This window comes from Protopterus annectens, chromosome 5.part0 (genome assembly GCF_019279795.1).
Source record: "Protopterus annectens isolate FY-2018-M chromosome 5.part0, PAN1.0, whole genome shotgun sequence".
Classification (NCBI taxonomy): Eukaryota; Metazoa; Chordata; order Ceratodontiformes; family Protopteridae; genus Protopterus; species Protopterus annectens.
The window spans coordinates 1,446,251,785-1,446,263,965 of NC_056735.1; the positions used below are offsets into that span (position 1 = coordinate 1,446,251,785).

Sequence of the window (12,181 nt, forward strand, 5' to 3'; positions counted from 1 at the left end):
GCAGATCTTATCTTCCACAAATGGGGACAGCCTTGCTGTGATCTGTTTGCCACCCCTCTCAACAGCAAATGCAGCAACTACTTCTCCCTTCTTCCACTTCCAGGTCACATACCCAGAGAAGCTGTAGTCCTGATTGGCCTCAGGGACTCCTTTATGCTTTTCCCCCATTTCCCCTAATACCAAGGCTAATACAGAAAGCAAAATCATTGGGTTGCAAAATGATCCTCATTGCCCCTTATTGGCCTCGACAGATATGGTTTCCGTTCCTGCACCCCTACCTTGTCGATCAGCCCTGGATTCTGGACCCGATTCCAGATCTTCAGATTCATCAATCAGGTGGGTTGCATCAATCCCTCCAAACACTCCAGCTTACAGCTTGGCTACTCCACTTCCAACCTTAGCCAGGCTTCCCGGTATATCCCCAGCAGTCCGTGATATTATCGTTTTCTGACTAGTCTGCTACGAGAAAAATGTATGCTAGTAAATGGAAACAGTTTTCTTACTGGGCAGAGTCTAGAAATGTGGATCCTTTCTCAGCCCCAGTCCATGAAATTCTTGAATTTCTAACACAACTTTTTCAGTCCAGTGCCATTCCGCTACTATTAGAGTACAGTTAGCGGCCATTTCAAATTTTCATATTGGATTGTTGAATTCTAGCATCATGTCTCATAAGCTGTGTAAGGCTTTTCTGCGAGGAACATCTCTTCCTAGACCTCCAGTGAGAGATCCCCCTCCTCCTTGGGATCTTAATTTAGTCTTACATTCCTTAATTTTGCCTCCTTTTGAACCAGCAGCATCATGTTCCCTTAAGTTTCTGTCTTGGAAGACACTTTTTCTGGTTATCACTTCAGCTAGGCGTGTCTCAGAACTTCAAGCACTATGTGTTCGTCCTCCTTACCTGGTGTTTCATAAGGACAGAGTTTCTCTGAGGACCAATCCATCCTTTCTTCCTAAAGTCTGCTCAGAGAACAATTTAAATCAATCCGTAGATCTCCCAGTATTCTTTCACAATCACAGCAACAAGGCAGAATACAAGCTCCACCAACTGGATGTTCACAGACTATTGCATTTTTACCTTCATAGAACTAAAGAACTAAGAAAGTCAGACCAGTTATTTCTGTCTTATGCCTTCAACAAACAAGGCCTCCCAGTTTCCAAGGTGATCTTATCCAGATGGTTATCTAATACGTTTACCTTTATTTACCAGTTACGGAATAGAGTTACCAGCTAAACCAAAAGGTCATTCTACCAGGGCATTAGCCACCTCCATAGCTTTTCAGTCTAGGTTGCCCATAGATTCAATCTGTGCAGCTGCTATGTGGGCAAACCCTCATACCTTTATCTCTTATTACAAGGTGGATATGGTCTCCCGGTGCAGAGCTGACTTTGTTTTCACTGTTCTGAAGAGTCTGTTCCAATGAGCCACCCAGGATGTTAGGTGCTAGGGGCGCTGTCCCAAACAGCAAGAACGAAGGCGAGATAGACAACTTAACATAAAGAAGTTGTGTACCTACCGTAACGTTCCATGTTAGTTGTCTTCATCTTGCCTTCCTTCTTGCGTCCCTCCTTCCTTCCCCCATCCTAGTGGACTGAGAGGAGTTCTTGTTTTCACTGGCTGAGTATTTTTTCCTTATTGCTCTTCTGGACAGGTTTTTCGTAACCTATTCTATAATTAGATGTATTGAACAACCAGTTTTTAGATAACTGGTTTTCTCAACTTATGTCTGGGACTAGCTATTACAAACAAGATCTGGGTAGCTTTCGCTAGGCATCATGGGATAACGGGTAGCCTTGAGCCAGTAAACAGCTATTGAAGATGGCAGAGTCGGAGCCGAGGCTCCGATCCCAAACAGCAAGAAGGAAGGCGAGATGAAGACAACTAACATGGAACGTTATGGTAGGTACATAACTTCTTTTTCATTATTATTGTTATTATAATTATATACAAATGTATACAGTGCCTTGGTTCAGGCACTTAAGTAAACTTTAAACTGAACTTGTCTGATTGCCTGAATGACTGATTCATTGATTATGCTGTTGAAATCTGCTACAGACTAAAGAAGACCAGTTTCTGAACTAGAAAGTACCCCCCCCCCCCCACACTACATCATCAAGGTGTAAGACTACATGATGCAGAAGGTACTTAGCAGCTGCTTAGCATACAGGAAATGCAAATGCAACTAAGCAAGAACTACATATTTTATAATTAAAAATCTCACTTTATATGACAAGAGCAAAACTACTGGAAAAGAACCAACAGAAACACCTTCACAAATGATCATTAAGCAGTTAATTTACCTGCTTTGTCTCATACTGTCAGCTCTGCAGATGCTGTATGGTAGGAGAGGAACATCTTTTCTATGTTTGAAATGGTTCTGCATGGGTCTGTGTCATCATTATTGTTCTTTGATCAGCAGAACCATTTTTTCTCCTAGCGTAGAGACTGGAAACTTATGATGCACTCATTCTGCTTCCTAGTGTGCCTCCAGGCGTTTCTGCAGTTAATACTGCACCTCTAGGCATCAAATATTGCTTGTTCTTATTTGAATTAATAATTTCAAAACCATGCTACATTCAATGTATCAGAATATTTTATCTTGAAGCGTACATGATGGCAAGCAAAAATGTAGTGATATCTGAAGTCTTGTCAATGAGTATTAGAATTCTAAGGTGATAACTTCATTTTTTAAAGGCTCAAGTCACACCTGGGAGTTAAAGGTACTCACTCAAAATAGCTGTACTGGTGGGAAAGAGTTACAGCTGCAGTACTGCCATCATGTTCCAGCTGACCCTGTAATGCAGTATTTCCTCCTTCTACATCCCCATATTCTAAACACTTTTGCAAAGTTAACAGCAAAAGACAGATTCTATTTTACTATATGACCTAGACACATAATAAGAAACTAGTTATGAATACACTCTGTAAATGAAAAATAAAGTTTGAAATTTACTTTTTCTGCTTGACGTCATCTTTAGAAAGAACCATAAAGATGCTAAAGTAAATAGTTGGATATACCTTTGTTCTATTTTGCATAGCTCCATTCAGTCACTGTTTCTGGCAGTGCATTGCCTGATTCTGCAAACCTCTTGCTTGAGTAATATTCCCTGATGTCAGCCTCAAGCTGTTGTCTTGAGTGTCCCATCCATTCTCTTTAGTTTTTAACCAAGATTGTAATAGCAGCACATGATATAAAAAGGTTTAAATTCGTACTTAAAAAAGCTTGAAGTTTTACAAGAGGCCTGAGTTAAAATATTTTTCAAAGTAAGGAGAGAGCTGAAATGGAGAGAATGATTCAGAAAAAGTCTGAAACTGTGCAGAAAAGGATAAAGTCCAGATTTTTGTTTGTTGGTCTTCTGCTATAGTCCTGTAAGATGTTCACCATGTTGGTCACTGCTGCAGTAGCCTTAGCTATACTGGTTATACCCTGCCAAGGATGTAACAGCCAGGCAGCTTCTGATGTTTCAGGGCACCTTCCATTTGCCCAAACTGTCAAGCAGCTAGAGCTGAGCTGAATAAAAGACAAGTTGTGGTGTGAAGCCCTTCAGAGCTTTAGTGCTGCAGAAAAGTACACTCCTCTGAGACTTTCAAGGATTGATGGCTGGCTAGTGATTTCCTTTGCTGACAGATACTTCCCTTTGGAGAAAGAACTTTCCATTTGCTTAATTTTGTTGATGTTCTATTACTTTCTTCTTCAGAAAAGTTATTTTATTAAAGCTAGGAGTGTTGTGTTTTAATGGCCTTTTTCAAGACTGTAATGTGCTTTTAAACAGAGCTCTCATTTTTTTTTCTTTCAGTTTAAAAGTAGTGTAAAGTAACTGAAAACGTTTTGTTTCTCTGTTGAGAAATTGTATTTATTTTTCTTTCATGGGGCTGGCAAAGTGTTTTATAGTGCTTTTTACTGTGTTATGTCTACCAAAAATGTAACTTTTTTGGGACTGGTAGTGTTGCCCAGCAATAGCCCCTTGTCTTCCCAGGAAAAAGAGGCACCATTTTCTTCTTGACGATGGAACAGACCGATACCATGGTTGGTCCTTCTTCCAGTTACAAAAAGAAAAAGTTAAGTAACAGTCTTTGCCATCACAGCAAGCTAGCAGTTTGCATCAACTGCAGGTGGCGGACTGTGCTGTAGCCATTTATTGTACCTCTGACAACTAATATTGTACTCTGGATCCTTCTGGTGTAGTACTTACAACCACTGTGAAACCGGGATTAGACACATGCTCTGCAGCTATTGGGGTCAAATCAATGGACAAGGGAGAGATACTCTTGTCAGTCTTGGAAAAGAGAACAGGGAAGGTTTTGTTGTGTTCGAATGCTGTGACCATCCCTGGGGAAGCAGCTGCTCCCATTAGTAACATGGTTGGCTCCTTTTTTTTATGTCAAAAAGAAACTGCAAACCAAGCATGTATCTACTCCTCCTCAAATTTCTTGAATAGGAGTAGTTTACTGGGTCAGGCTCAGTCTTTAATTCAGGTTGTCTTTCCTTCTTGTAAAGCAGTTTCTGGTAAAAGAAAGAGGGATTCCTCTTTCTAAAGAGACTCAAGATTCTGAACAAGAATATGCAGGGACTGATAAAGTTTTTTTCCCCTCAAATTTCTGATTCAGACTTTGAGGAGAGCTCACTGTCTGATTTTCCCTGTGGGAGTTTGTCTTTTCTATGACTGTTGCTAGAATATACCTGTTTTTTCAGTAGGAGAACACTAAAGTTCCTCAGTCCCTCAGAAAATGCTGTGAGTTGTCACAGAAAGATTTTCCAGAACCCACAGCCATTTCTCCTGCTCTTAATGCTTTAGAGGATGTGTTACTGATTGCAGTTTTACTGATAGTCAGCCAGCTGCCCATAAAAAGGCTGATAGGATGAATAAAGTTCCACAGTGTTTTAAATTTCAGTGCACCCTTCATAATCATTACCCAGCAGCTTTTGCCTTAGTTGACTTCACTGCTGCTAATTAGTTAATTTGAATCCTACTCTTTCTAATAAGGGTGGGATAATTATTGATAGGTATGGGGAAAAAGGTGTATACTTCTGCAACTCCAATTTTCAAAATTTTGTATTGTCAGGCTTTTAGGTTAAAAGTTTGTTCTGAAAATTTTTGAAAGTATGTGGAATGATTTATCTGCAGTTTCTTCTTGCGAGGAAAAATCTACTTTAAGTAACTTAAGTACTTTCGTTGTACTGATCACTGCTGCAGTAACCTTGGCTATATGGGTTATATCTTGCTAAGGATATAACAGCAAGTTAGCCTCCAAATCTTCAGGGCACCTTCCACTCACCCAAACTGTCAAGCAGCTTGAGCTGAGCTGACTAAAGGACAAGTGTGGGTGCAAAGCCCTTCAGAGCTTTGTTGCTGCTGAAGAATATGCACCTCTGAGGCTTTTGAGGACCGATGGTTGGCTTGTGCTTTCCTCTGCCCATTGATTCTCCTTTCTTTTGGAAATGTCCAGGGACAATTACCACAAGCTTCCTCACATACTGGATCTACTCATACAAGAACAGGGGGGTTTGATACACCCCAACATCAATCATCTTCATTTGTCTGCCTTTAGGCATCTGTTTACTGAGGACATGAAGGTACTAATGGAGGAAATAAAGCCTGCTACTAGACTATCATATATTAGCAAATGGAGAGGGTTTTCTTGTTGGTGCCAACAACTTAACCAGAATCATTCAGGGCTAGTTGTTCTCTGGTTTTACAGCATTTGTATGAGTTACTCACATATGGCCTTTCTTATTCTTCTATCAAGGTTCATTTGTCTGTCGTTTCAGCTTGTCTGTCCATGGATCCTCCTCTTTCACGCCATTCTTATGTCAAAATGTTCTTGAAATAGATTTTGCATAACAGGCCTCTATGAAAACCAATAACCTTTCTTTGGGATCTTAATTGTCTGTTAGAGAATACTAACATTTGCTCCATTTTGAATCAGCTGATCTGTCTGAATGGAGGTTCTTAACATGAAAAACAATTTTACTGATTTGCTTTGACCTCTGCAAGAAGACTATCCAAGTTTCAAGCTTTTATGGAGAGTCAACCCCATCTCATTTTCCATAGGGACAGCTTTTCTTTGAGAACTAATCCTTCTTGTATGCCTAAAGTGGTATCTGAGTTTACTTTAAGCCAAATTATCCATCTCCCCATTTTCTTTCCTGAACCTAAAAATGAAGGAGAAAGTATACTTTAGATGCTCCCAGACAGCTTGAATACTATCATTACAGGACTAAACCTTTCATATCTTTGGATCAATTGTTAATTTCATGTGAAATGTCAAAACAGACTATTTCCAAATTGTTACCTGAAGGTATTATCTTTTGTTACACTTGAAGTAACACATCTGTTCCAGGCAGGGTCAAGGCTCCCACTCTACCAGGGCTTTAGCTTCATCTATGGCTTTTTGGAAAGGATTAGATTTTAGAAGTGTTCTAGAAGCTGCTACATGATCTTCTGTACATACTTACAAAGCACTAAGCCTGATTCCTTCTATAGGTCCAGATCAAGCTTTGTTAGAACCATTCTCCAGGGACGCCTGGACTATTCTCCTTCCACTTCCCAAATGTATTGTAGTTAGCTATAGTAATCTACCCATATAGCTAAGGCTACTGCATGAGTGATTAATATGATGAATGTAGTACAATTCTGTAAGCAAAACTTAACAGTAGATGTTCAAATGATCACTGCTGCAGTAGCCACTCTCTGCCTCCACCCCCCGTTGTTTATTTTGGTGTGTTTTTATAGCAGGGTGTGGACATTTATTTTTTGCTTTCCTAGCATTTTCCTTTAAGGGCTTAGCCTCCCTCTCATCCCTTCTTGGTTGGTATGAAAGATGTGAAGGGCTTCGCACCTAAACTTGTCTTTTAGTCAGCTCACCTCAAGCTGCTTGACAGTTTCGGCATGTGGATGGTGTTCTGAAGCTGGCCAGCTGTTGTATCATTGGCAGGCTATAACCCATATAGCCAAGGCTACTGCAGCAGTGATCATTCGAACATCTACTGTTATGGCAAGTTCAGCTTACACAATTTTAATTTTCACTTAGGCAGACGCATCTTCAACAGCTACCAAAAACAAGGACTTGACATCGTCCATAAAATTGCTAAAGGAGTCTCTTCTAGTGTTGTCTTTGGAGTACATAATAAAAGAGACAACATAGTTTTAGTGACATTGTTTCCTTCTTCTCACATGCAAGCAATAATATGGGAGGTGAATAATATACTAGATCTATAGTCAGACTTTTTCATATTAAGCACAGGTAGGTGATTTACAATTATCTGCAAGTCTTGTTGAGGCAGACACTTTTGTGTTCAATGACTTTGAAAAACAGTAAATTGAAGCCAGCCATAAAAGTGGCAAAGGATCCTTAACCAAAGTTAGAACCAGAAAGTGTTTCTTATTGACACCTTTACTGGTATCTATGTCAATGGCTACTTTTCATGTATACTTATTAAATGGGGGGTCATCAGCAAAATGATGTTGGCAATTATATAGTAAGTAAGCAGTTTTTTAAACCGTAACAATTGAAGCTACCTTCAAGTGGCCCACAAACTTTTGCCATGAGCAAAGGAAAATCTGTTGGCAACTGAGGAGTATTAAGTAACATCTGTTATGTTTTAAAGGCATTGTACAGCCACCGGTATAGTTGCTAAATGCCGAACCAACACGGCTAGGAAAAAACTCTATTTATTGAACATAAAAAAAAGTGATAAAAGCAAGTGCTTTCGCGATAACACTATAGTTTCTTCAGACTAATAAGTAGAAAGACATGAGTTTAAAAAGAAAGCAAGGTCAATCAGCTATCATATGCAAATCTGATAAATTAACTAAAAGGTACACACACACAAGCAATGCAACAATTGTTATAAATACAAGGGAAGCAGTACAAATAAAATCTTAGTTTAAAATCTTTGTTTAAAAACAACATTAATGTTTAAGCGGGCGTGCTTTCAAGAATGGTTTAAGGCTAGAGACACCATTTAAACCAGGCAGTTTCACTGCATTCAAGGGCAAGATCCATTTCTGTTCAGCCCTTTCTATTTTATTAGATGTATCAATAATCTCTAATACTAACGTCCAAAACCTGAAGTACAAAGAACTTAAGTGTGTTCTGAGCCATGTAAACCAATGTTCTGTGTTAAGGCATTTGTATCTTTCTGGTTCCTAATATCCACACACTACGCATAACTAACCCTACTGAATAAAGGATTATACTTTATTCCAGCGAAAAAAGCTGAACCTGTAGAGTTGCTTAAAGATTTGCAACTTTTGGGCACATCATTGACATTCAAAACCATTTTCAAAAGTGACTCAGCTTAGTGTTACTAAATTAAAAAAAAAAAACAGTACCTTCATTCCTTGACCTCACCCTATGGTAGAAGCATTTATTTCTCGTGTGTGAAAAACACTTTAGGAATTTGTTTGATACTCACTCCTAAACCTCTTTTTTCAAACATGTCACCAGATGACTCTACTGCTCTATTTCAGTTAAAGAATATGCACTCAGTAGAGGTTAGGCCTGCAGATAAAGGTGGCAGTGTTATGGTACTTGATAGAGATCTGTATCTAACACAAATGAGAAAGTTACTATATGATGAAGCAACTTATTTAAATGTTTCAAGAACTACTGTCACAGGAATTATGGAAAAAGTTTCTTTAATGCTGTTTGACTTGCTCATGACAGGTTTCATTTCTGAGAGTTTAATTATTTTAATGTTGAACAACCCCTCATTCCCATGATTTATGGGCTTCCCAAAATACATAAGAACTTGGGAGTGCCCACCCATGAGACCTATTGTTTCTGGCAAGGGTTGGAGCACAGAGCCACTATCAATTTTTGTTGAAAAAACTTACATCCACTTCTAGATGAATGTGACACAGTCCTAAAAGATACTAAGTCCTTTTTATGTAAACTGTTAAAGTATCTACTTTGTCTAATATTTGTTTGTTACGCTCCACATAGAATCACTATTTACAGCGATTCCCAATGACTGGGGAGTAGAGAATGTCAGAGCTTTTATGAATGACAGGAGATGTTTTACTAATGAGAAAGTGAATTTGCTCTGTACATTACTTGAGCTTGTACTTGTGAATAACGTTTTTGTATTCAAGAATGCATTCTACTTACAGAAGGTTGGTGTGGCTATGGGCACAGCCTGTGCCAATAGCAGTGGGAGAAATCATGTTTGTTACATAGCAATGCTTATGAAGAGAACATAGCCTGGTACATACGTTTTGTAGATGATATGTTTTTGCTTTGGCTTGGCTCATCAGAACTTTTGAATGTGTTTATCAGCTACTTGCACGGCACTAGTGGTTTCTTAAAATTTACCTGTAAATATTCTGCTGTAGAAGTGGAGTTCTTAGATGTTAAGATCAGTAAAGGAGACCTTAATAGTATGTATACTAGTGTCTACAGGAAACCCACTAGGAAGAATAACTTCCTGCACAAAAATAGCATGCATCCCAAGCCTGTCACCCAGAATGTTTTAAAAGGGCAGATTTATAGAGTAACGAGATTGCGCAATGATAGCACTCAGTTGGGTTTAGCACTTGACTCTCTCTCAAGCGTGCCTTTTTAGACAGAGGCTACAAAGAGGCAGAGATTGACTCACAGATTAATGCTGCATGGGAAGAAAGGGAAGGGAAATGTAGAGCCTATTTTGGCAACCATACTCCACCTGATGCAACTGTAGCTGTGAGAGATACTTTGAGTCTCTCTACCTTACTCTAGTGACATCAATTAATATTCTGAGGTCCTTAAACATAATTGGAATATCCTACACACAATAGACGAATTAAAGGGACTATAGACAGCACACCACATTTTTGCATTTAAAAACAATACGTCCTTTAAGAAACATCTGTGCTAAAAATCACAACTCTGTATCAAAGGGCCTCAGTCTACCAGGTATGAGACTTTTTCCTGTAGATCTTGTTCAGCCTGTAATTATATACTTATGGGCTGAACCTACATGCATCCTCACATTAATTTTAAAATCAAACTTGATTTTTATGCTGACTGCAGAACTCCAAATTTTGTTTATTTTGCAAGCTGTCAGGTCTATCATGCCTGCTATATAGGCAAAACTAACAGACCACTGAAGGACAGGATTCTTGAACACTATATGGATATTAGGAACCAGAAAGATACAAATGCCTTGGCACAACACATTGGTTTACATGGCTCAGAACACACTTTTAAGTTCTTTGTACTTCAGGTTTTGGACGTTAGTAGTAGAAAGGGTGATGCATCTAATAAAACAGAAAGGGCTGAACAGAAATTGATCTTGCTCTTGAATGCAGAGAAACTGCCTGGTTTAAATGGTGTCTCTAGCCTTAAACAATTCTTGAAAGCATGCCCACTTAAGCATTAATGTTTTTAAACTAAGATTTTATTTGTACTGCTTCCCTTGTATGTATAACAATTGTTGCATTGCTTGTGTGTGTGTACCTTTTAGTTAATTTATCAGATTTGTATATGATAGCTGATTGGCCTTGCTTTCTTTTTAAACTCATGACTTTCTACTTGTTTATCAGTCTGAGGAAGTGATAGTGTTATCGCAAAAGTGCTTACTTTTATCACTTTCATTTATGTTCAATAAATAGAGTTTTTGCCTAGCCGTGTTAGTTCGGTACTTGCTTTTTACTTAGTCTGTTTTGAATGTATGTTGCAAATTTTAGAAGTATTCATAAAAAGGTTCGGCTTAATATACTAACAGATATATCTATTAGAGGAACTCTGCTTTAGGCCTCTGAACTGCTGATGTGGTGGACACATTAAAAGAAAGTGGGGAATTGTTAAATTATTTCATGGCGTATATGATGCATTTTCATATTTTCAGAGTAACCCTAGATGACCGTATAGACTCTAGCCATGAATCCCAGACAATTTAGTAAGTCTACTTGCCATCCTCCTCAGTGAGGGCTGTACTGTTTGTCAGGCGGAGGTTTGTGGGTAAGCACCAGTCCTCATGTCAGAAATTACTAGAAACCAAAGTGTTACATTGCTTGACATCAGTAGTTCAAAGAAAGTCAGTACTTGTTTCAGCAATCTTGCCCCATTAAAAACTGCAAGAAAACAAGCTTCTTCTATTGTGCATTCTAAATTTTAAGCTAGATTTGTAAATTGAAAGTGCTAAAGATTTGATGACATGTTTTATCCTTTTCTACCTTTATTAATTATATTAGTAATGGACAGTACCTCTGCAATTACATTTCAGTGTACCACAGCAGGTACTAGGACTATGGAAGGAATACAAGTAACAAAAAATTGCCACTGTCCTCCTAAAGTGTCCTGTAGCAAATATAAAGTCAAAATCACAAAACAAATCTTCCAGGACACACCACGAGAACACTGAAGTCTTCTAAAAAATGCGTTCTTTATTCCAATCGATAAAAGGATGTATAAGCGCTTTCACATGAGTCTTGCATGCTTCTTCAGATACAATTCAAAACATTTAACCTAGTTGCTTATATACATCTCATAATTAACAATCATTAGAACCATTAAAGCAATTATGCTATTAAACCATAATTGACCCATTAACTAGAGAATTCTTCTATATACATAATTTAATGCTGTGCATTTTATTTTCCTCCCTTACGGGACTAGTAGCATCACACATCTAAGTGCAGAAACAAGGATAACCTCATATTCGCATATCATAATTCGTACTTTCTCATGTATATCATGTTAAAAACATTTCGATGCTTATAAAAATCAAAAACAAGCAAGCAGCATCTTCCTCCCTGGTCTACTTGTAGGGGCGGGACAACACATATGCTCCTGGTGTAAGGCACTATCGCTGCTGAATGCGTCGTGCCTTGGGTGTTCCTTTTTTAGTGTAATTCATCGTAACATCTGCCAGTTAGGCAGCAATTAATTCATTCCTCGGGAGATTTTCCCGGTTGCTGCTATGTATCATTTTATATCCCCTATTAAATACATCAGGGTTAATATATATGTATATAAAAATAAAAATAAAAATAAAAATATAAATATAATAAGAAGCATAAACCTCTTGTATACAAAACACAATCCATTTCCTGAATCATCACATACCCATATATGGTCATCCTAATCTTGAGAACTCTCCTATAAATGATTAAAAAATTAAAACATTTTTCTGAGTTTTTTAACCAGTTTTTAATAAAAAAAATAGACTCTAAAACCAAATAATTCTATTTTCTCTGT

The 12,181-nt window shown here is 38.2% G+C and overlaps 1 protein-coding gene across 2 annotated transcripts in view; it reads left to right on the top strand.

Moving 5' to 3' along the window:
* TPP2 (tripeptidyl peptidase 2) overlaps positions 1–12,181 on the top strand; it is a 2,672,548-nt gene that overhangs the window by 1,555,718 nt on the left and 1,104,649 nt on the right. The gene's annotated exons all lie outside the window — the stretch shown is intronic.